Source organism: Arachis ipaensis, chromosome B04 (assembly GCF_000816755.2).
Source record: "Arachis ipaensis cultivar K30076 chromosome B04, Araip1.1, whole genome shotgun sequence".
NCBI classification, from domain to species: Eukaryota; Viridiplantae; Streptophyta; class Magnoliopsida; order Fabales; family Fabaceae; genus Arachis; species Arachis ipaensis.
The window spans coordinates 61,059,721-61,083,963 of NC_029788.2; positions in this window are offsets into that span (position 1 = coordinate 61,059,721).

A 24,243-nucleotide genomic window follows, 5' to 3' on the forward strand; every position below is an offset into this window, starting at 1 on the left:
GTTGTGTGATGAACGGATGGGGTTTTAGCATAGGATGAGCACAAGGATCCTCATCTTTATGAAGGAGATTGGTTCGGTCTCCAAGGGTCTCATTCTTTCAATTTTTGCATGGCAACATTTTCCAATGCATTCCCCCTTGAGACACGTGTGAAATACTCTCCTTTTGTGGTAGCCAAATCTTCCTTTCTTTTGTCCATCAATTTTCCTACAAAATAAAAAAGTGTAATTATTAATTGTGTGGATAGTGGCGGCAAAATAAAAAATGGGAACCACTACCACTTTTTTTTTTAGTTTTTGTTTGTAACTAACTATGTAGTATTCATGAATGCCAACCAACTGATTAACTGAATATCCATGTATGCAACATTGGCAACACCAAACTTAGTTTGGTGCCATATGGTGTAAAAGATTTGTTCAAGGCTCCTAAGAGTGAGATGATGTGGGTTACATTCATGTTCTCTTAGTGTGCCTTGAACACCAAACTTGTTCCTCACTATATGTTGCACACAATGATTCATTCAAGTGCATATCAAGTTGATTTGAATTTCATGAACCTTGATTTATTAACTATTTTTAAAAACATGTAAAACATGGGTTGCCTCCCATGAAGTGCTTCTTTAGCGTCACTAGCTTGACGTTCTGCCTTTATCAGGGTGGTTGGTAGTGCTTCAAGTCCTCCCCCCTTGCAGTAAATCTATCTCCATTGGCTTCATCAAGGATCTCCACGTGTTCCAAGGAGAGGACTCTGTTGATGGTAAAAACTTTAGGTAGCTGAGATGGGATGGTGGGGAGATCGGGGGGAATGGCTGAGAAGTAAGCTGAGATTACTTTATCCCCTGGAGAGAAGTCCTCTGTAGGGATCTTCTTGTTCTTCCACCTCCTTGGTACCTTCTTCTTTGTTCCTTTTGATGTTGCCTTGCTCTTTGTGACCTCCTCTTCCAAATAGGTTTTGTTCCTGGTCTCATATAGCTCTGGTGGTTTAGGTTCCTCCTGATTTTCTTTGAGCTGTGATAGCTGCTGATTGCCTTGTTCCTCAACTAAGGAGATTCCCAGATGTGCTGGTTGTGCTTCAGTGCTTGCTTCTTCCTTCAGTATCTCACTGTGATCTTTGCTTGGTTCTTTGTTCTCTTGATCTGTTTCTTCTGACAGGTTGAAAACATTGAAGGTGAGTTGTTCGTCATGGATCCTCAAAATTAGCTCCCCTCGCTCCACATCTATAAGTGCTCGGGCTGTAGCTAGGAATGGTCTTCCCAATATGATTGGGTGGAGGTGACTCTCTTCCATGTCCAAGATGACAAAGTCTGTGGGCATGAAGTATTTTCCAACCTTCACCAGCACATTTTCAACCACTCCTACTGCTTGTTTTTGAGTTTTGTCAGAATTCCAACCTCTTAATGGTTTCTCCCTGGTTCTTGATACTGGCTCGCACCTCCTCTTTGAACACCTTGTTATCTTGAATCTCTTTGCTTATGCCTTCAAGTAGAGTCTCGATTCTGGATAGTCTATCTTCAGATGATGGTGAGTTGAGAGTGGAGGGATGAGAAGGGCCATTTTGGCCTTGGTATGGATGTGAAGAGGTGTTGTTCGGGTGGTGTTGATATGATCTCTGTGTGGAATGTTGGTGAGCTGCATGGTTGTTAGGGTTGTGACGTCTCTGATTTTGGCCTTGATCTTGTTGATTTCCCCACCCAAAGTTTGGGTGATTCCTCCATCCAGGGTTGTAGGTTTTGAAGTATGGGTCATGGTTCTGCCTGGGTGAGTTTCCAATGTAGTTGGCTTGTTCTTGCTCATCCTCTGCCTCTGCATTCACTCCCTCTTGGGTTGCTAATGAGGTGGTGATTGCTGCTACTTGGTTCCTCTCCATCTTCTTGGTGAGGTCAGCCAGCTGCTTGGTGATAAGCTTGTTTTGGGCTAACAGTGCATCCACATTGTTTAGCTCCATCACTCCTCTAGTGTTGCCTCTTTCAGAAGCATAGAAATAGTCATTCTCTGCTACAGTCTCAATGACATCTATGGCTTCTTCAATGGTCTTCTTCTTGTTCAGAGATCCTCCTGATGAGTGGTCTACTGCCTTCTTTGATTCATAAGAAATGCCTTCATAGAAAATGTGTAGCTGCACCCATTCATTGAACATATCTGGTGGGCACCTTCTTGTCAGGTCTTTGAACCTCTCCCATGCTTCGTATAGAGTCTCACCATCTTGCTGCCTGAATGTTTGTACCTCAGCTCTCAACCTATTAATCCGTTGAGGAGGATAAAATCTTGCTAGAAATTTGTTCACCACATCTTCCCAGGTTGCTAAACTCTCCTTTGGGAAGGACTCAAGCCATTTGGATGCCTTGTCCTTGAGGGAGAAGGGAAACAGAAGTAGTCTATAGGTGTCAGGATGAACACCATTGGACTTCACAATATCACATATCCTCAGGAAGGTGGTTAGATGTTGATTGGGGTCTTCTTGGACACCTCCTCCGAATGAACAATTGTTCTGAACAAGGGTGATGAGCTGTGGCTTTAGTTTAAAGTTGTTGGCATGTATGGTTGGCCTTTGGGTGCTACTCCCACAGTTTTCTGGGTTTGGGTTGATGTAAGAGCCTAGAACTCTTCTCTCTTGCCCAGCATGATTTGCTAGACCTTCTCTGCCATGGTTGTGAGCCTCTTCTTCATGATAGTTCTCCATATTCTCCTCCATGTCTGGTTCAAAGTACTCTTCCTCTTCCTCAGCACCCACTACTCTCTTTCCTCTTGCTTCCCTCCTTAATCTAAGGAAGGTCCTCTCTGGTTCAGAATCAAAGGAATTTGAAACCCCGCTTCTTCTCCCTGTCATACACCCAACAAGGAACAAGCAAGGAAACGTATGCAGAAAGTGTTTCTTGTTAGAAATGTTGTTAGTGTGAGTGATGCAATATATCAAACAGTTAGTGTGTTAGTGAACTGAATGGTAAATAACGAAGAAAATGGGTAAGGAAAAGGGAAGATAATAACTGAACAGAAAGTAAATTACTCAAATGAACTTAAATCAAAGAAAAGAAAAATGCTCAATCTAGTTATCCTCCAATTTAATCATTGTTGATACAAAATCAATCCCCGGCAACGGCGCCATAAACTTGTTAGCACGGAAACTTGTCTCTCAACAATTTTCCTTCAGTCAGTATACCGAATTGTCGTCAAGTAAAAACTCACAATAGAGTGAGGTCGAATCCCACAGGGATTGATTGGTCAAGCAACTTTAATTAGAGGAATGTTCTAGTTGAGCGAAGTAGAATTTGATTTGAGATTTGCAGAAAATTAAATGCCGGGAAAGTAAATAGCAGAAAATGTAAATTGCTGGAAATAAAGAGCTGAATGTAAATGGCGGAAAGTAAATTACAGAATCTTAAATGGGAATGGGGAAGATGCTCATAAAAGTAAATTACAGAAATTAAAGAGAATGGGTAAGATCAGAAATGGGGAATTCATTGGGCTTAGGAGATGTTGCATTCTCCGGATCATGTTCATGTTCATCTCTTCCTCAATCAATGCGTTCATTGATCTCTTTGGCAATCTTAAGTGATCGAATTACAATTTCTTGTAATTCAATCTCTCAAATCTGATCAATAGCCAATTTCTTGGTCAATTGCTCATGAGAAGAGATGAAGTATGGTCACTGATTATATCACATGCATTCCCAAATCAAGTGTTGGTAGAATTATAGTCACCATATCCATCCAACCCCAATTTGGTCCAACATGAGAAAGCATTTCTAGCATGATCTCTTCATTCCTCTTCCAAGGTTCAGAAGAGATCCAAGTATGAATAGCTTCTTTTCCAAGATAACTACCCAATTGGATGAAGATTGAAAGCTTTCTAGTAAAATCAAGAGAAAAGATAGAAGAAGAATAATGAAAACTAATATTGATCCATCAAATTACAACAGAGCTCCCTAACCTAATGAAAGGGGTTTACTTGTTCATAGCTCTGGAAATCGAAAACAAAGATGGAAAATACATTATGAAAAGTAAAACTAGAAGTGCAGAGAAAGTAAAATATTACAGAGAATAGTTCTCAAAATTTTTCACTCTCCAAAACTGCTTTCTAATTCAAAACTACCCCTATATATTACTCTTCTGATCTTCTAGTTGATTCTTCAAGTCTTGGATATGGGTCTTTGGATCTTGAGTTTGAAGCAGTTATCTTCCGCAGTGGGCTTAGCTTTACTTGCAAAGAGAAAGTGTGAAGTAGGCAGGGTCTTTAGCTCAGGACGTTAGTGGCGTTAACGTTAAGTGAGAGAGTGGGTTCGAGAACGTTAGTGACAATCACCTTTCTCACTAACGTTCCTCACCCAGGGATGATCCACGATAACTTCAATGTTAGTGGCACCAACGTGACCACTAACGTTGCCTCTTGGTCCTACGCACACGTTATTGGGACTCACCTTTTCCAGTAACGTTGAGAGTCCTCCCTTCCCCTACGTTAGAGTTCACGTTAACTTAGTTAACGTGGCTTTTAATGTAGGCTTGCCAATTCCTCGAGAATGTTAGTGACACTTACCTTTGTCACTAACGTTCCAAGGTGCCCCTACTTCCCACGTTAGAGTCCACGTTAACTAAGTTAACGTGGCTTCTAACGTGGTGTTGATAGCCATCTCCAACGTTAGTGACAAAGGTGAGTGTCACTAACATTGGCTCATCATCCTATCCTCAACGTTAGCTTCCACGTTAACTAAGTTAACGTGGGAGTTAACGTGGCTCATAGTGGCTCATTGTGGCTCATTCCAACGTTAGTGACAAAGGTGAGTGTCACTAACATTGGCGATTGTTTGATTTCTCTACGTTAACTTCCACATTAACTAAGTTAACGTGGGAGTTAACGTAGCTCAAGGTGGCTCATTCCAACGTTAGTGACAATGGTGGGTGTCACTAACGTTGGCCATTCTTTTGCTTCCCAACGTTAGAGTCCACATTAACTAAGTTAACGTGGAAGCTAACGTGGCCAATATGAGCTTGGTTCAACGTTAGTGACAAAGGTGAGTGTCACTAACGTTGGCTCCACTTTCTTTCTTCCACGTTAGAGTTCACGTTAACTTAGTTAACGTGACTCTTAACGTGAGCTATGATGGCTTCGAGGACGTTATTGGCGATTACTTTTCTCATTAACGTTGCAAGCTAGCTCCCATTCCACGTTAGTGGTCACATTAGTTAACGTGGCTGCTAACGTGGTTCTTTCTTGCTTCGTTTATCCTGAAATCAAGCAATAAAGTGCATCAAAGTTCTAATCCACATCATGAGACATGCATCATCCAATTTGTCATCTAATTCATGCAAAATTCCCATGAAATCATGTAAAGTGCACAATGTATGCTTAAATCAAGATGTAAGTGAAATTCCACCCAAAACTTGCTTATTTCCTAAGAAAATGCATGAAACTACCCTAAAACAATAAAGAAAAGGTCAGTGAAACTGGCCAAAATGCCCTGGCATCACTTCCCAGGCCCAAATCTAACTCGTTTCTGAGGTTATTTCATACAGAATTTAGGATTGAGCAAAGGGGGGAGCAATTAGTTGTTGGTTAGCATCATGTAGTTTAGTTTTCTAGAGAGAAAAGCTCTCTCTTCTCTCTAGAATTAGGATTCTTAGGATATTTTGCATCTTAGATCTAGGTTTTAATTCTTGTTTTCATCTTGTTTCTTCTACAATTTCATGCTCTAGTAGTGTAATTCTCTTGTTTCCTCTTGTTAATTTTCCTTTTCGCTCTCTTTTATGTTTATGAACTCTCTTGTTGGATATGGTTTTCTTTAATGCAATTGATGTTTCTTTTATGTTCTTATGGTTAATTACTTTGTTTATTATTGATTCCTTGCAATTGGTAGTGGTAGAATTTATTTTCATTTGCACTTTTATTATGCTTTTCTTTTATGCCTTCCAAGTGTTTGACAAAATGCTTAGTTGGATCTTAGAGTAGTTTTCTTTACTCTTGGCCTAGGCTATGAGAATTGGGTGACCTTGAGTCATTGGGTCTCAATGAATTGGTGATTTGAGAACCCTTGGTAATCAATTTGATACCCATTGACACCAACCCACTACTAATCTAATTAATAGATAGGTTGGGACTTATGGGTTGATATGATTAAGCCTATTCGACGTACTTCAAGCTTAGGAGTAGACATTGTACGTACTTAAAGCATTGGAGTAGACTTAATGGGTTGGCCTCTTATAATTGTCAATATATGGTTTATTGACAAGGATGGTGATCTCAATTTTCCAAGTCTTAATCAAGAGTTCTTTTCTTTCATTAGTTCTTGTTATTTACTTTTCTTGCCCATTATAAAAACCAAACCCCCCTTGCATCTTCATAGCCAGTAATTGAGCACTTCATTATAATTCCTTGAGAGACGACCCGAGATTTAAATACTTCGGTTAATTCTTATTGGGGTTTGTACTTGTGACAACCAAAACTAAATTTGATCTGAGGATTCATTGTTGGTTTAGAACTATAATTACAACGAGAATTCTTTGAGAAATTCTTTACCGACAAAATCCTCGTTATCAAATTTATGGCACCGTTGTCGGGGAATTACAATAGTGTTATGTTATTGGCTATTGTATATATGTGAATATTGTGAATAGTTTGCTTTCTTTAGTTGTTTTCATAGTTTTGGTTTAGTAGTTTGTTTTCTTTATCTCTTGTGTGTTTTTATTTTCTCTTGTCACTATGAATTCTCATCACTTTGGCTATGAGTTTGGTTACAATCATGCTGTAGGAAATGAAAGCTTTAACGAGGAACCACATTGTGGGAATGGATCTCAAATTAGGGAGGAGCCACATGCTTATGGTCAACCTTCATGGCAACAACCTCCTTCAATCTCTCATGGCTACAATCCACCCCATGATGTACCCAATTATGACTCAATCCCTCAATATTGTTATCAATCTCACTCACAAGCCCCCTACGACCATTCACCTCCATATGATCCTGATTTATACCCACCATACCAACCACCATATGAACTATACCTAGAGCCACCACATTCCCAATACCAATACTCCCAAGAACCACAAATTCCATATACACCACCTCAAGACTTTCACCAATATGAACTACCTTCCAACTACAATACCTTTCCCTCAAACAATGAACCCTCTCTTCCCACACCACCTCTCAACCATGCCCTCATGCTAGAACAAAGAGATCTTAGATCTCTTATCCTAAGGCAACAAGAGGAGAAGGACAATAAGTTCAAGGAGCTACAAGCCAAGATTGCTGATGCGTGAGCATCTTTCCTATCTTTTCCTAGTGAATTTGCATTTAATTTGTTGAGTTTAATCAAGAATTAATTATCTTTTAGCCACTATGGATGCTACTTTGAGTCGTGTGCAATTCTGTTTATTTTAGGTAGCATTCGAATGGATTTGATGGAGTTTCTGCAGAAAAAGAGAAGAAGGCGAATGATGCAGTCAACCCTAACCTCTTTGCACTCAAACCTGAATATCTCGAGCTACAAAGGTCCAATGGACGTGATTCCAGTGGCATTGGAAAGCTAACTTCTAGAGCCTTCCAACGATATATAATAGTTCATACTTCTCTTTCACCAGTTTTGCCAAGGCTGCGTGTTGGGTTGGAAACGGATTCCAACACCTAAACTCACCGGCAAGTGTAATGGGTCGTATCAAGTAGTAATAACTCACTTAGAGTGAGGTCGATCCCACAGGGATTAATGGATCAAGCAAATTTAGTGGGTGATTGGTTTAGTCAAGCTAACATTAGTGAATTATGTGAAGTTGATCAACTGAAAGTAAATTGCAAGGAATTTAAAGTGCAGAAAGTAAAATTGCAGAAACTTAAAGTGCAAGAAAGTAAAATAGCTGAAATTTAAATTGCAAGAAAAGTAAATGACTGAAAATTAAAGTGTAAGAAACTTAAATTACTGAATCTAAATTGCTGGGAATCTTAAATTGCTTGAAGAATAAAGGATTTGGGGACTGGGATTCAAAATAAAACTGGAATTGTAAAGTGCAGAGAAGTAGAAGATGAAGTAGATTTGCAGAAGAACTAAACAGAAATGAAATATTTCTTGAAGAACAAAAAGAAAGTAAACTCAGCTCAACTATCAAATCTAGGAAAGAAATTCAAGATCTCAGGGGATCAGTGAGACTAGAAAGCAGATCTAGATCACAATTCCTTCCTTGATCAATCAGAAAACAATTTGCAGAAGAAATGTAAATAAAACAGCAAATAAAACTCAGATCAAATTCTTAGAACAATTGAGAAGAGAGGTAAAAGATGATTCTCAAACTTAGAATTAATGAAGCTCTTCAATCTCAATTCAAATTCCAAGAATAGATAGCAAGAGTTGCAGCAGAAATGAAAATGAAGACAGAAAGCTAAATCCAATTCCCAATCCTTAGAATTATGCAAAAGAAAATAAAGGTGAATTGCAGATCAAAGATTGAAACAGAATTCCTTCAATCTCAATCCAAAATTCAGAAAACGAAAGTAGAATTTCAGAAGTAAAAGCAAAGAGAAGAGAACTCTCTATTCTACTTGCTCACTATTGGAGCCAGCCTCCTCAATAAAATGGAATTGATGCCTTTATATAGGCATTACAAAATGAAAATAAAATTGAAATTAAAAACAAATTACGACTAAATAAAGTTCCTAATCTAGCTTGTTCTTGTGCCTTTGAGTGATGATAATGGGCTTTGCTTGCTTTGGATTTGAAGAAGAGTGGATTGATTTGGATTTGGCCTTTTCAAATTGGTGAAGAATTGGCTACCAATTGGTTTTTAATTGAAATTGAACCAAGGCCACCTCCAAGGGGAGCGCTCGGTTAACTCTTCCAACTGAGCGCTCAAATTCTTGGCATAGGCTCCTTAATTTGTTGTGTGCCAAGCCTTGCTTGTGGGTGCCTTTACAGCGCTCAATTTACAATCCTCACTCAGCGCCCTTTGTTTTGATGAGAAGCTTCAAGTTCAAACCTTGGTGAGCGCGTTTTGGAGCAATATTTCTCAATAAAGCAAAGTAAGGTAGCGCTCAGTTAAGTAATTCAACTTAGCGCTCTACTTTTCTTCATGGGCCAAAGAAAGTTAAAATGTTTTAACTGAGCGCTGCTGGCCTTGCTCTCCTTATGTCTCCCCCTTCGAATCTTGGTGAAGCCACTTTGGTTGGTTTTTGTTTTGTTTTTGGTCCTTAAAGATGCCTATTACTCATGCCTCAATTTCATGCCAAATATAGATTGCTATATATCGTTGGAAAGCTCTGAATGTCATCTTTCTAACGCAACTGGAACCATATCAATTGGACCTTTGTAGCTCAAGTTATGGTCCTTTGAAGGAGACATGGTCATGCTGTCACAAGGCTAAGAAAAAGCCCGAAAAAGTTAACAAATTTCAACTGAGCGCTCATCTTTAAGTTTCAAAGTAGCACTCAGTTACTTAAGTTAACGCTGGCCCTTTTTACTTGCATTCATGGTCATGGGCCACGCTTTTAAAAGCATGGCCTAAGGCCTCAATGTGTGCTCTAACTTCAAAGTGTACCCCAAAACTCTTTGTTTTCTCCTTTTTAGCTTATTTTGTGCTTTTTGCTTCTTTTTCTTCTTATTTCCTACAAAATTTATCAAATCAAAAGATCAAGGAAATATAACATTTAAGCACAAAAGCATTCAATATTTAAGCACAAATCATCAATTTCTTGTATGAAAAAGCATAGAAAAACATGACATGATGACATGTCATCACAACACCAAACTTAAACCTTGCTTGTCCCCAAGCAAGAAAAGAATCATGCAATTAAGATTGACAATCCAAGGTAAGAAGAATAGCAACTCAATGTTCATGGTTGGCTAGTTTTTTATGCATGCTACAATCACAAAAGAAACGTAAATGATTGATGCTTCTATCTAGCTCATTTTATGAAATCTTTTTCTTATATTTCTTCCTTGAAACAAGCTTTTGATTTTTCTTATTAGCTTCTCCTTTTGGGTGCTTTGCCCCATGAGTTGATAACAAAGCTACGACTTCTAAATGCTTTATTTTCAAGTATTACCACTTGATACATAAGCACCACAAGCATTTAATTAGAGGACTTCATTAAGCTCATTTGTTTCTTTTCTTGACTCTCTAATCATTGATGCTCAGAGCCTTGAGCTTTTAGGGAATGCTTTTTGCACTTTGAGCCTAACCCTGACTTCTAAGTGTTTTGTTTTCAAGCTTTTTGCTTGATACATAAACACCACAAGTACTTAACAACTTAATTGTTATTGGTACTTGATAAACCCCCATTTTGTGGTTTATCTTGTGCTTATTTTGGGGAATTTTATCAACTTTTCTCACATTTATTCAATGAAATAGCATGGTTCTGCAATTATCCCTTGATTTGTGCCTAAATGTGAAAACATGCTTTTTAGGCCTTAAAATAGCTAAATTTAATTCACTTTAATTCCATTCGATACCTTGATATGTATTGGATGGAAGAAGTGAGGAGAAAAGCATGCAAAGTGGGAGAACTCATGAAGAAATGAAGGAACCGTAAAGCTGTCAAGCCTGACCTCTTCGCACTCAATCGACCATAACTTGAGCTACAGAGGTCCAAATGAGGTGGTTCTAGTTGCGTTGGAAATCTAACATTCGGGGCTTCGAAATGATATAAAATTTGCCATATGTTGCTTCACGTATAGGGGCACGCACGCGCCGATGCTGCTCGTGGCCCACTAAAGTGAAATCGCCCCCAGCGATTTCTAAAGCACTTTGGGCCCAATCCAACTCATTTCTGATGCTATTGAACCCAAGGATTGAAGGGGGAATAAGACAAGTAGTCATAGTTTAGTTTTTATCATATTTTAGTATAGAATTCTAGAGAGAGAGGCTCTCTCCTCTCTCTAGATTTAGGATAGTAATTAAGGTAAAATTAGGTTAATCTCTCTCAAATTTGTCTTTCAATTCTTGTTTTGATTTCAATTCTCTTTATATTTTAGTGTTTTATTATCTTAATCTTCTTAGTTTCTCTTGTTAATTTCTTGTTTTGCTCTCTTTTATGTTGATGAACCATTGTTGGATCTTAATTTTCTCAAATACAATTTTATGTTTCCATGCTCTTTTATTGCTTATCTTAGTTGTTATTATTGATTTCATGCTTGTGGTAGTCATGGGTTTCTTTTAATTCTTGCAATTTGTGATGTTTACTTTTCTTGCACATTAGGTGTTTGATAAAATGCTTTCACTAGTTTTTGAGTAGTTTTCTTGACTCTTGGCCTAGGCTAAGGGAATTGAGTGACCTTGAGTCATTGGGTCTCAATGATTTAGTGATTTGAGAACCCTTGGTGATCAATTTGATACTCATTGACACCAACCCACTACTAATCTAATTAGTAGATAGGTTGGGACTTATGGGTTGATGTGATCAAGCCTATTTGACGTACTTCAAGCCTAGGAGTAGATATTACGTACTTAAGGCTTTGGAAGTAGACTTAATAGGTTGGCCTCTCATAATTATCAATATTTGGTTTGTAGACAAGGATGGTGATCTCAATTACCTAGGTCAAGCCAAGAGTATCTTTTCCTTTCTTTTATTAGTTAATTGTTCATTTACTTTCTTGCCATTTATTTTCTTGCCAATTATCAAATCAAAACCCCTTATCCCCTTTGTTGCCAATAATTAAACACTTCATTGTAATTTCTTGTGAGATGACCCGGAGTCTAAATACTTTGGTTATAAATTCATTGGGATTTGTACTTGTAACAACCAAAATTTTTGATTGGGAGGATTGTTTGTTAGTGTAGAACTATACTTGCAACGAGAATTCACTCATTTTGTGTGAAATTCTATACCGACACGACAATTATCTTAAATTAGTACTCAGAGCCTTCAGCTTTCTCATTCTTTCCCTTTTGCTTTTCTTGATGTCACTATTTTTGCTTTTTCAAGGTTTTCATGATTTCCAAAGATTTCACAAAATGTCCTAGATGAAAACTTCAATTAAATAAAATCCAATGCAATTGAGTAACAATTAATCATACTAGCTTTCCAAAAGTTGTATGCACATGCTAATTTCTTCTTTAATTCCTTGTTTATTTATGATCATGATACTTTACTGCTTTGGACTTTACAAAACTCAAGTTGGTAGTCATAATGTCACAGCAACATGTTGCAAATCAAAATTCAGGCTATGCTTATTCATACTACACATGCATATAGAGAAGATAAAGACAATCATGCAATTTAAAGTGCTGGAAACAAAGGAGAGGAAAAGAAACTTTACAACCTTGTAATTCATCTTCTCTATTGTTGTCATTTTTCTCACATTCTTCCCTTTCCCTTCCCCTTGCCAAACTCAGAATGCTTGCTCATCCTCAAGCAATAATTAGAACAATGGCTATGGGGCTAAGATGGATCATGAATGTCTTACACATTAAAATGTTAGTAGTACATGTATTTTAAGCAAGCAAAATTGAGGATAATAATCAAGGCACAAGAGATAGAGACATTGTGATTGCAAACATAAAAGGGTGTGCATGATACATTGCATAAAAAAAATGAGTGGCATACCAAACTTAGTGTGACACTTTCACTTGGAATTAATGCAAGTATCCAGTAAAGATTGGAAGCAAATTTTGTTGCATAGCAACACCAAACTTAGAATGCAATCCTATGTCAATTTATTTGAACTAAAACTAAACAAAAGGAACTGTTATATGTTAAATACAATCACCAGGCCAAGAATCTGTCATGAATAAGGATCTCTTGGTGATGTATTGACAAAAACAGTTAATAAAAGAAAGCATTAAAAATAAGTAAATGACTAAAACAAAGAGAAAATTAAAATTGTCCAACTAAGAAGAAAAATAACATTGCAAAGAGCCTTATGATTATGCAGCCAAGTGGTGTTGCTGAATGAATTGCATAGAAAATTAAGTGGCACAACAAACTTAGAATCTTAGTGTGACACTTCCATGTAAAATTGATGCAATCATCCAAAGGGATTGAAAACAAATTGTTGCAGGGCAACACCAAACTTAGAATGTAATCATATGCCAATTTATTAAAATTAAACAAAGGAAAGAAAGAAAACAAAGCAGAGAAGAGAAATGTTACCTACGGTTGACATGTTGTTCACTTTCTTCCTCTTCTTCCAGTTTGTTAAGAGGAATGACCTCAAGGGGGGAGAAGATTCAGCTAGTGTCCCCTGTCTTGGCCTCTCCTCAGCAAGCTTTCTTTTGTTAATGCTTGATTGAGCTTGCTTGCTGGATCAGGGGGGAGGATTACTTGTAGTTGACCTTCTCTTCTTCATGAATATTGTCCTTTGTAGCTTGGACACAATCCTCTTCTCGGTGCTTTTGTTAATTGCCTTCACTTTCTTGAATCCAAGTCTTGGTGGTTGTGTGATTGTTGGAGTGTTCTCTTCATCAAGAGCTTTTTGTATTGATGGTTCAGTGAGCTCTTCCTTCTTGTAATTTTCTACTTTAATTGAGTGTAAACTTCCTTGATTGGCTTCCTCCCCTTTTTTTACATGATCTTCCATTAAGTTTTTTGGGAGTGAAGTTTCATGTTCCTCTATCACCTCAATTAGCTTCTGTGAATATGAAATCATTGGCGCATGTTCCTCATCCTTCATTGCAATTTCACTTGACACAGGGACCTTTTGTTCTTGTTTTTCCACTTCCTCCCTTGCACTCAACATTTGACTTAATGGCACTTCCATGTTTTTGAGGGAGTTCTCTTGGTCATTCCAGGACCTCTGTGCTTCCCTTTCATATCTTTCAAGCATGGTCTCAAGCCTTGAAAGGCTTTGGTTCATGGAAGTTTGTGTGGACTGTGAGTTTTGGAAGAGATTTTGTGTCAAGGGATAGTTAAGTGATGAAGAATTTTCAGATGAAAAACTGGGAGGTGAGGTTTGACAGCTTTCCATGAATAAATTGAAGGTTTGCTTAAGTGATGATAGCTTTTGATAAGTGGAGTGTAAATTGTCAAATGCTTTCTGATTTTGATTCTCCCAAGCACAACTTGAAGAATTGTTGAATTCATCACAGTATGAATCATCTTGTGGCATTGGGGAACAATTTTTCATGTATGCATTGACAGCACAATCGAATGATGATGTTCCTTGATGAACAGAAGATGAAATATTGAAATTCCCTTCCCAGCCACAATTTATGTCAGTATCATAACAATATGAGTCACTTTGTGGCTCTGGGAAATAGTTCATTTCACTTGATTGTTCATACTCTTGTTGATATGCCCAGCTACCATGAGGATAATGACATAAATTATTTTGTGGTTCTAGACAATATCTCATGTGATTTACTTGATCATTTATCATTTCTTGGTAATACTCCCAGCCACCATTAGAATAATGACTTGCATCATTTTGTGGTGGAGGGAAATATCCCATATGATTCTCTTGCTCATCTTGTGTCTCTGAAGCAAATCTCCATGGATTGGAGTGCTCAAAATTTGTATTTTCTTGGTGATATTCCCAACCACCATTAGAGATTGGTGATGGTGGGTAATATCCCATAAAATTTGTTTGATCATAAGAAGAGTTGAACTCCATTTGAATTTTAGAAAACACAACACCAAGAAAAATTGAAATTACTCATATCAGAGATGAGAATTTCTTAGTGAGGCAAAAACTCAAACACCTTGGTTTCAATCTAAAACAGAAAACAAAAATAAAGAAAATGCTTGATCTAGAATTCTCACCCACTTAATCATTTTTGATCTAAATCAATCCCCGGCAACGGCACCAAAAACTTGATGGGTTGGAAACAGATTCCAACACCTAAACTCACCGGCAAGTGTACTAGGTCGTATCAAGTAGTAATAACTCACTTAGAGTGAGGTCAATCCCACAGGGATTGATGGATCAAGCAACTTAATGGGTGATTAGTTTAGTCAAGATAACATTAGTGAATTGTGTGAAGTTGATCGACAAAAAGTAAATTGCAGGGAATTTAAAGTGCAGAAAGTAAAATTGCAGAAACTTAAAGTGCAAGAAAGTAAAATAGTTGAAACTTAAATTGCAAGAAAAGTAAATGACTGAAACTTAAAGTGCAAGAAACTTAAATTGCTGAATCTAAATTGCTGGGAATCTTAAATTGCTTGAAGAATAAAGGATTTGGGGACTGGGATTCAAAATAAAATTGAAATTGTAAAGTGCAGAGAAGTAGAAGATGAAGTAAATTTGTAGAAAAACTAAATAGAAACAAAATATTTCTTGAAGAAGAAAAAGAAAGTAAACTCACCTCAACTGTCAAATCTAGGAAAGAAATTCAAGATCTCAGGGGATCAGTGAGACTAAAAAGCAGATCTAGATCTCAATTCCTTCCTTGATCAATCAGAAAATAATTTGCAGAAGAAATGTAAATAGAACAGCAAATAAAACTTAGATCCAATTCTTAGAACAATTGAGAAGAGAGGTAAAAGATGATTCTCAAACTTAGAATCAATGAAGCTCTTCAATCTCAATTCAAATTCTAAGAATAGATAGCAAGAGTTGCAGCAGAAATGGAAATGAAGACAGAAAGCTAAATCCAATTCCCAGAATTCCTTCAATCTCAATCCAAAATTCAGAAACAGAAAGTAGAATTTCAGAAGTAAAAGCAAAGAGAAGAGAACTCTCTATTCTACTTGCTCCCTATTGGAGCCAGCCTCCTCAATAAAATGGAATTGATGCCTTTATATAGGCTTTACAAAATAAAAATAAAATTGAAATTAAAAACAAATTACAACTAAATGAAATTCCTAATCTAGCTTGTTCTTGTGCCTTTGAATGGTGATAATGGGCTTTGCTTGCTTTGGATTTGAAGATGACTGGATTGATTTGGATTTGGCCTTTTCAAATTGGTGAAGAATTGGCTACCAATTGGTTTTTAATTGAAATTGAACCAAGGCCACCTCCCAGGGGAGCGCTCGGTTAACTCTTCCAACTGAGCGCTCAAATTCTTGGCCCAGGCTCCTTAATTTGTTGCGTGCCAAGCCTTGCTTGTGGGTGCCTTCACAGCGCTCAGTTTACAATCCTCACTCAGCTCCCTTTGTTTTGATGAGAAGCTTCAAGTTCGAACCTTGGTAAGCGCGTTTTGGAGCAATTTTTCTCAATAAAGCAAAGCAAGGTAGCGCTCAGTTAAGTAATTCAACTTAGTGCTCTACTTTTCTTCATGGGCCCAAGAAAGTTAAAATGTTTTAACTGAGCGCTGTTGGCCTTGCTTTCCTTATGTCTCCCCCTTCGAATCTTGGTGAAGCCACTTTGGTTGGTTTTTGCTTTATTTTTTGTCCTTAAAGATGCCTTTCACTCGTACCTCTATTTCATGCCAAATATGGATTGCTATATATCATTGGAAAGCTCTGAATGTCAGCTTTTCAACGCAACTGGAACCACATCAATTGGACATTTGTAGCTCAAGTTATGGTCCTTTGAAGGAGGCATGGTCATGCTGTCACAAGGCTAAGAAAAAGCCCGAAAAAGTTAACAAATTTCAACTAAGCGCTCATCTTTAAGTTTCAAAGTAGCGCTCAGTTACTTAAGTGAACGCTGGCCCTTGTTACTTGCATTCATGGTCATGGGCCACGCTTTTATAAGCGTGACCTAAGGCCTCAAAGTATGCTCTAATTTCAAAGTGTGCCCCAAAACTCTTTTTCTCCAGTTTAGTTTATTTTGTGCTTTTTGCTTCTTTTTTTTCTTATTTCCTACAAAATTTATCAAATCAAAAGATCAAGGAAAAATAACATTTAAGCACAAAAGCATTCAATATTTAAGCACAAATCATCAATTTCTTGTATGAAAAAGCATAGAAAAACATGTCATGATGACATGTCATCACTGCGGCTAACTTGAGATTTCTCAAGTTAGGCGCAAGATACAACAAAAGCACGCCACATTAATTTTGCTTAACTCAAGTAAGGCACAACAATTCTCCAAGTAAGGTGCAGCCACCAAGCCCAGCACGTCATTCCTCACTACATCCCTTAAGTAAGGCGCAGCTCCATCTTGAGTTAGGCGTGCATTCCTTCTTCGATCAAGTGGTCCCCACTCCTCTCCAACAGGCTTCGCGAGATCTTTTATTTATTCTGATTTAAATTTAAATTTTATTTTAAAATAGGAAAAGATATTATTTTAATTTTAGAAAATAGATTTTAAATTAATTAGGATTAGATATAAAAATAAGAAATTTTATTCTTGGGATTATTCCATTCCAATTCACAATTATTCACAATTCACAGTTTAATAGAATCCTAGTTTTTCTCTTTGAACCATGAGCAACTAAACCTCCACTGTTAAGGTTAGGAGCTCTGTCTATTGTATGGATTGATTCTATTGTTTTTATATTTTAATTCATGTACTGATTTATAATTTAAGAATTGTTTTCGTTCTTTATCTTATGAATATGGGTGGAACGGAAGTATGACCCTCTTTCTAATTGAGTTCTTGTATAACTTGGAAAAGCTCTTTACTTTAACAACATATTGAAAACAATTTCTCCTAAATTCTAATTATCTGGACTTAACGGGATACATGACATATAATCCTATTATATTTGGATAATTAGGATTTTTGTGGCATAATAACTAGAATTAAACTTCACCCTCTAATTGGAATTAATTGAGTAAGGAATTAGCGGTTGATGAGAGTTAGAGGAGACTAAAAACGTCTAAGGAATTAGGGTATAGTCACATATAGTTTGCCATGAATTAAATCTTACATGATTAAAATAGTTAGTAAGAAAAGTCAATCTGGAAAATAGATTACTCTGAAGCCTTAACTGTTTTCTCCATATATTATTCCCAACTTATTTATTGTATGTCTTCTGATATTCTGACTTTACTGTTTAATGCTTTTTGAACTCTCAAACACCATCTTCTGCTTGCCTAACTGAGTAAATTAATCAACCATCGTTGTTTAGTCCATCAATCCTCGTGGGATCGACCCTCACTCACCTGAGGTATTACTTGGTACGACCAGGTGCACTTGCCAGTTAGTTTGTGGTTGTAAATTCCGCACCAAGTTTTTGGCGCCGTTGCCAGGGAATTGACTGTGATTGACAACTACTGGTTGTTTGATTTCTTAGATTAGGCGCTTTTGCTTTAATTTCATTTAACTTATTTCTTTAAAATTAAAAAAGATATATATATATATTTTGACTTATTTTATTTAAATATTTTTTCTCTTAATTTCTGAAATTAAGTTTGGTGTCCCTTTAGTTGTTTTTATTCTTCCTAGTTATTTTACTCATTGAGTTTGAATTTTATACTCCTTTTTGCTTATTAGTTATTTTATTTTCTTCATTATTCAGTTTATTTTCTTTATTTTATTTTTCTTTTATTTTCATTTTCTTTTATATTTTATTTTATTTTTTATTTTTTATTTATTTTTATTTTTCTTTATGTTCTTTCTTCTTTGCTTGCCTGTTTACCACATGGTACGCTTAATTCTGTTTGGTGTTTTGTGCTAAGGAAAAATAATGGAGAGAGATCACATGGGTTACTGCTCACACCCAAGTAGTGATTCATATTATTGTGGATGGAGTAACTACCCAAATTTTGGTTGGCAAAGTCAAAACCAAAGAAACTTCAATGCTCTATGTTCCTACTATCAAGAACCACCATCTCCATGTTCATACCAAGAACCACCACCTTCCTATCCATATCAAGAACCATCATCTTTCTATCCATATCAAGAGCCACCATCTACCTATTCTTTCCAAGAACCATCCTCTTTTTACACTTATCAAGAACCATCATCTCCTTCTTATTCATATCAAGAGCCACCATCTCCTTATTCATATCAAGAACCATCATCTTTTGAGCTTCTCATAAAAGAATTCATACATGATATAAGGACGAGTGTCAAAAATGTAGAGAAATATGTGCAGTTGATTATTAAGTCTAATGATCGTGACTCTCGGCGGTTTAAAATTTATCTAATGAGGTCTCGTTGTTAAGTATAGTTTCTAAACCAACCAATAGTCCTTTCATACAAAAATTTAGGTTGTCACAAGTAACAAACCCCAATAAAAATTTACCGGAGTATTTGGACTCAGGGTCGTCTCCCTAGGAACCAACGGAGTGCATGCGTATTGGCTATGATGGGGTAAAAAGGGGGGTTTTGTTTATAAGATGGCAAGGAAGTAGACTGAGTGAGTAAGTAAAGAAAGCAAAATAAAGAACTCTTGGCTAAGACTTGGGTACTTGAGATCACCATCCTAGTTAACAAACCAATTATTGACAATTATGAGTGGCCAACCCATTAAGTTTACTTCTCGAGGCCTTAAGTACGTAACATTTACTCCTAGACTTGAAGTATGTCAAACAGGCTTGATCACATCCACCCATAAGTCCTAACCTACCTACCAATTGGCTTAGTAGTGGGTTAGCGTCAATGGGCTTCAAATTGATCACACAGGATTCTCAAATTACCAAATCCATTATATCCAAAAACTCAAGACCACCCAAGTCCCTTGGCTTAGGCCAAGAGTTGATAAAACTACTCAAGAACTAAAGAGCGCATTTCATCAAACACTTAGAATGCAATGAAAATCAACATCATAAATTGCAAGATGTTAAAATCTACCACTATCAATTGCAAGATTAGTGAGATCACAACTCAATTCATCAATTAAAGAAACATCAACATCAAAATTGCATTAAATGTAAATAAATCCAACATGAGTCATCATCACAAAAGAGAGCAAAATGGGAAATTAACATAAAAACTAAGAGAATCAAGATGTAGAAAGGAGAAATTATAGAAGAAACAAGATGAGATCAAGTAATTAAACATGAAATTAAAATAATCTAACCTAATCCTAACCTAATTCTAGAGAGAAGAGGGAGCTTCTCTCTCTAGAAAACTAACTAAAGGCTCATGTTGGCTAAACTAATTGCTCCCCCTTGCTTGGACTTCAATTCTGCATGAAATACACTCAGAAACAAGTTGGAATTGGGCCTGGGCAGCTCAGAAATTGCCCCCAGCGAATTGCCTTCAAGTGGGCCACGTGAGAGTATCGACGCATGCGCGCCATGTGCGCATGCGCGTCGACTGGAAAATTCTCAACCCGCGCGGACGCGGCATGTACGCGTGCGCGTCCATAGGCGAAACCACTTTTGCGCGTGCGCGTCTGGTGCACGTGCGCGTCCTTTGGTGCTTTTCCAATCTTTGTTTCTTCATGCATTCCCCCTTTTGTATGCTTTTCTCCTCATTTCTTCCATCCAATACTTGCCTTATGGACCTGAAATTACTCATCAAACGCATCAAGGCATCGAATGGAATTAAAGTGAATTAAAATCACCAATTTAGAGCCTAAAAAGCATGTTTTTACACTTAAGCAAAATTCAAGGGAGAATTACAAAACCATGCTGTTTCATTGAATAAATGCGAGAAAAGGTGACAAAATCTCCCAAAATAAGCACAAGATAAATCACGAAATAGGGGTTTATCAAATCTCCCCACACATAAACTAAGCATGCCCTCATGCTAAAATCAAGAAGAAGCAAAGGGTATTTAGCATTTATTCAATGCAACTACTAAATGCAATCTATCTACATGATGCAATGGCTTAGTCAAGAATACGCATATAAGCACAAGGGATAAGGTATTAGCAATCAAGCAAACCACAATTGGATTGAATCATTGAAAGAGTTCACAAACTTGCAAGAAAAGATGATCATGGGTGGAAACATGTAATTGAGCGATCGAACCCTTGCCGGATGTGTATCCGCTCTAAGCCCTCAAGTGTATGGGGTTGATTCACTCAATTCTCCCCTAATCATGCTTTCCAAGATTTGTTTTTCATCTAACAATCAACAATTACTTTATGCATGCATACAAATATCATGAGGTCTTTCCCATAGGTTGTAATGGGGCTAGGGTCAAGGTAGGATGCACATGGTCAAGTGAGCTTGAGATTTGAATCTTTGATTAGCTTAAACTTCCCACCTAACCTATGACAACCTATACAATTCTAAACAAACCTAACTACCCATTCTTCACTTTTTCCACACACTCATATATTCTCTTTTTGATCACCACACCTATGCATTGACTCTTATTGAACTTCACTTTGGGGCATTTTGTCCCTTTTTTATTGCTTTTCTTTTTCTTTCTTTTATATATGAAAAATTTATTTAAAATTTTTTTTATATACAAGAGCATCAATACATATGGTTTACACATGATTAATACATGAGTATGTACCCAATTTCCAATATTTTACAACAAAAACATAAACACACTCTTATCTCTACCCAATGTTCCCAACTTTTCCAAAATCAGATGATAAACACTCTCACTAGCCTAGGCTAATCAAAGATCCAAATTAAGGAATATTTATTGTTTTTCACTTAGGCTTGTAATGTGCTACAATTAAGAATAATTGGGTTAAGCATAGGCTCAAAATTGGCTAACAATGGAAGATAAAAGGTAGGCTATTTGGGTAAGTGGGCTATTTGAACAATGGCCTCACTCATATAAATGCATGTATACACAAATTAATGGACATAAAGAATCAAACAAAACAAGGATTACAATCATAAGAGGAGAATAATGCACACAAGAATAGAAGTAAGTGGTTATGTATGATGTACCCACACAATTAGGCTCAATTCTCACATGCTTGTATTCTCAGCTCAAAACATGATCCACAAGTATATACCTCAAGCAAGTTCTAAAAAGAATTTCAACCAATTGGGGTGGTGCCCTAAAAATGAGTTTCTTGGAAATTTTCATCATATTGATTAAGCTTATTCTAATGCAATATTGTGATTTAGAAAATTTTAAAAATTCTCCTAGTTTACCCCTTTTTCAATCAAAACACATTTCTTATATAAAAAAGGTTGACTAGATGTTTAGCAATCCATTAATTTTCTAATCACAATCAACAACTAAGTGCAAAACACAACCAAGATGCAAAATATATATATATATATATATATATATATATACTAAGAGTGTGCAACAACCAAAATAAGAGTATCTACGATAGCATAAATATGTACAGTAATCCCAAAATGATCTAAAACATAAAGTGCGGAATAGAACAAAATAGAGCAGTACCGAATAGAAATAAAAGTCTGAAAGTTCACCACATAAATGCAAACGCCGGTCACGAACGGTGACCACCCCACACTTTAGAATTAAGCATCGTCCTCGATGCTACTACTGAAGCTCGGGATGGGGGTCAACAATCGCACCAGGCTGTGGCTCATGCTCAGGCTCGGGCTGTGGGACTGGAGGTGACACTGGCTGTGGCTCAGGAATGTCATGCTGGACCTCAGGAGGCTGCTGATGACCGGATATTTTATACGCTTTTTGGGGTTAATTTCATGTAGTTTTTAGTATGTTTTAGTTAGTTTTTAGTTTATTTTCATTAGTTTCTAGGAAAAATTCATATTTCTAGACTTTACTATAAGTTTGTGTGTTTTTCTGTAATTTCAGGTATTTTCTGGCTGAAATTGAGGGAGCTGAGCAAAAATCTGATTCAGGCTGAAAAGAGGACTGCTGATGCTGTTGGATTCTGACCTCTCTACACTCGAAATGGATTTTCTGAAGCTACAGGAGTCCAATTGGTGCGCTTCCAATTGCGTGGGAAAGTAGACATCCAGGGCTTTCCAGAAATATATAATAGTCCATACTTTGCTCAAGGATAGATGACGTAAACTGGCGTTCAACGCCAGTTCCATGTTGCAGTCTGGCGTTCAGCGCCAAAAACAGGTTACAAATGGGAGTTGAACCCCAGAAATAGGTTACAACCTGGCGTTTAACTCCAGAAACAGCCTAGGCACGTGAGAAGCTTAAGTCCCAGCCCCAGCACACACCAAGTGGGCCCCAGAAGTGGATTTCTACACCATCTATCATAGTTTATTCATTTTCTGTAAACCTAGGTTACTAGTTGAGTATTTAAACAACTTTTAGAGATTTATTTTGGATCTCATGACATTTCTAGATCTTAACTTTGTACTCTTTGATGGCATGAGTCTCTAAACTCCATTGTTGGGGGTGAGGAGCTCTGCTGTGTCTCGATGAATTAATGCAAGTATTTCTGTTTTCTATTCAAATGCGCTTGTTCCTATCTAAGATGTTCATTCGCGCTTCATTATGACGAAGGTGATGATCCGTGACACTCATCACCATTCTCAACCCATGAACGTGTGCCTGACAACCACCTCCGTTCTACATTAGATTGAATAAGTATCTCTTAGATTCCTTAATCAGAATCTTCGTGGTATAAGCTAGAATCCATTGGCAGCATTCATGAGAATTCGGAAAGTCTAAACCTTGTCTGTGGTATTCCGAGTAGGATTCAGGGATTGGATGACTGTGACGAGCTTCAAACTCGCGAGTGCTGGGTGTAGTGACAGACGCAAAAGGATAGTAAATCTTATTCCAGTATAATTGAGAACCGACAGATGATTAGCCGTGCGGTGACAGCGCACCTGGACCATTTTCACTGAGAGGACAGATGGTAGCCATTGACAACGGTGATCCACCAACACATAGCTTGCCATAGGAGGAAACTTGCGTTTTTGAAGAGGAGTACAAGAGGAAAGCTGAAATTCAGATGACAAAGCATCTCCAAAACTCCAACATATTATTCATTACTGCATAACAAGTATTTATTTTATGCCCTTTCACCTTTTTACAATTTAAACTAAGAATTATTATTGATATTATATCCTGACTAAGAATTGCAAGATAACCATAGGTTGCTCCAAACCAACAATCTCTGTGGGATTCGACCCTTACTCACGTAAGGTATTACTTGGACGACCCAGTGCACTTGCTGGTTAGTTGTGCGAATTTGTAAGAAATAGTAATATTGACATTGACATATTCAAATTCGTGCACCAAGTTTTTGGCGCCGTTGCCGGGGATTGTCCGAGTTTAGACAACTGACGGTTTATTTTGTTGCTTAGATTAGGAAAATTTTTTTTTCTTTTTAGTTTAGAGTCTTACATTATTGTTTTTGGTTGAAATTTTCTTTTTTTTTTTAATCCTTATTTTCTCTTTTTAAATTTTTCGAAAAAAATTTTTATAAACTAATAATTGAGTTTTTCTGTTTGAGTTTAGTTTCATATTTTAAGTTTGGTGTCAATTGCATGTTTTTATTTTCTTTTAAATTTTCGAAATTGTGTTCATTGTTCTTTCTTAATCTTCAAGTTGTTCTTGTTTATTTTCCTTGTTTGATCTTTAGTTTTTCTTGTTTTGTGATTTTTCTTGTTTTTCTTGTGCATTTTCGAATTATTAGTATAAAAAAAAATTATTTATTAAATACCTTGTTAAA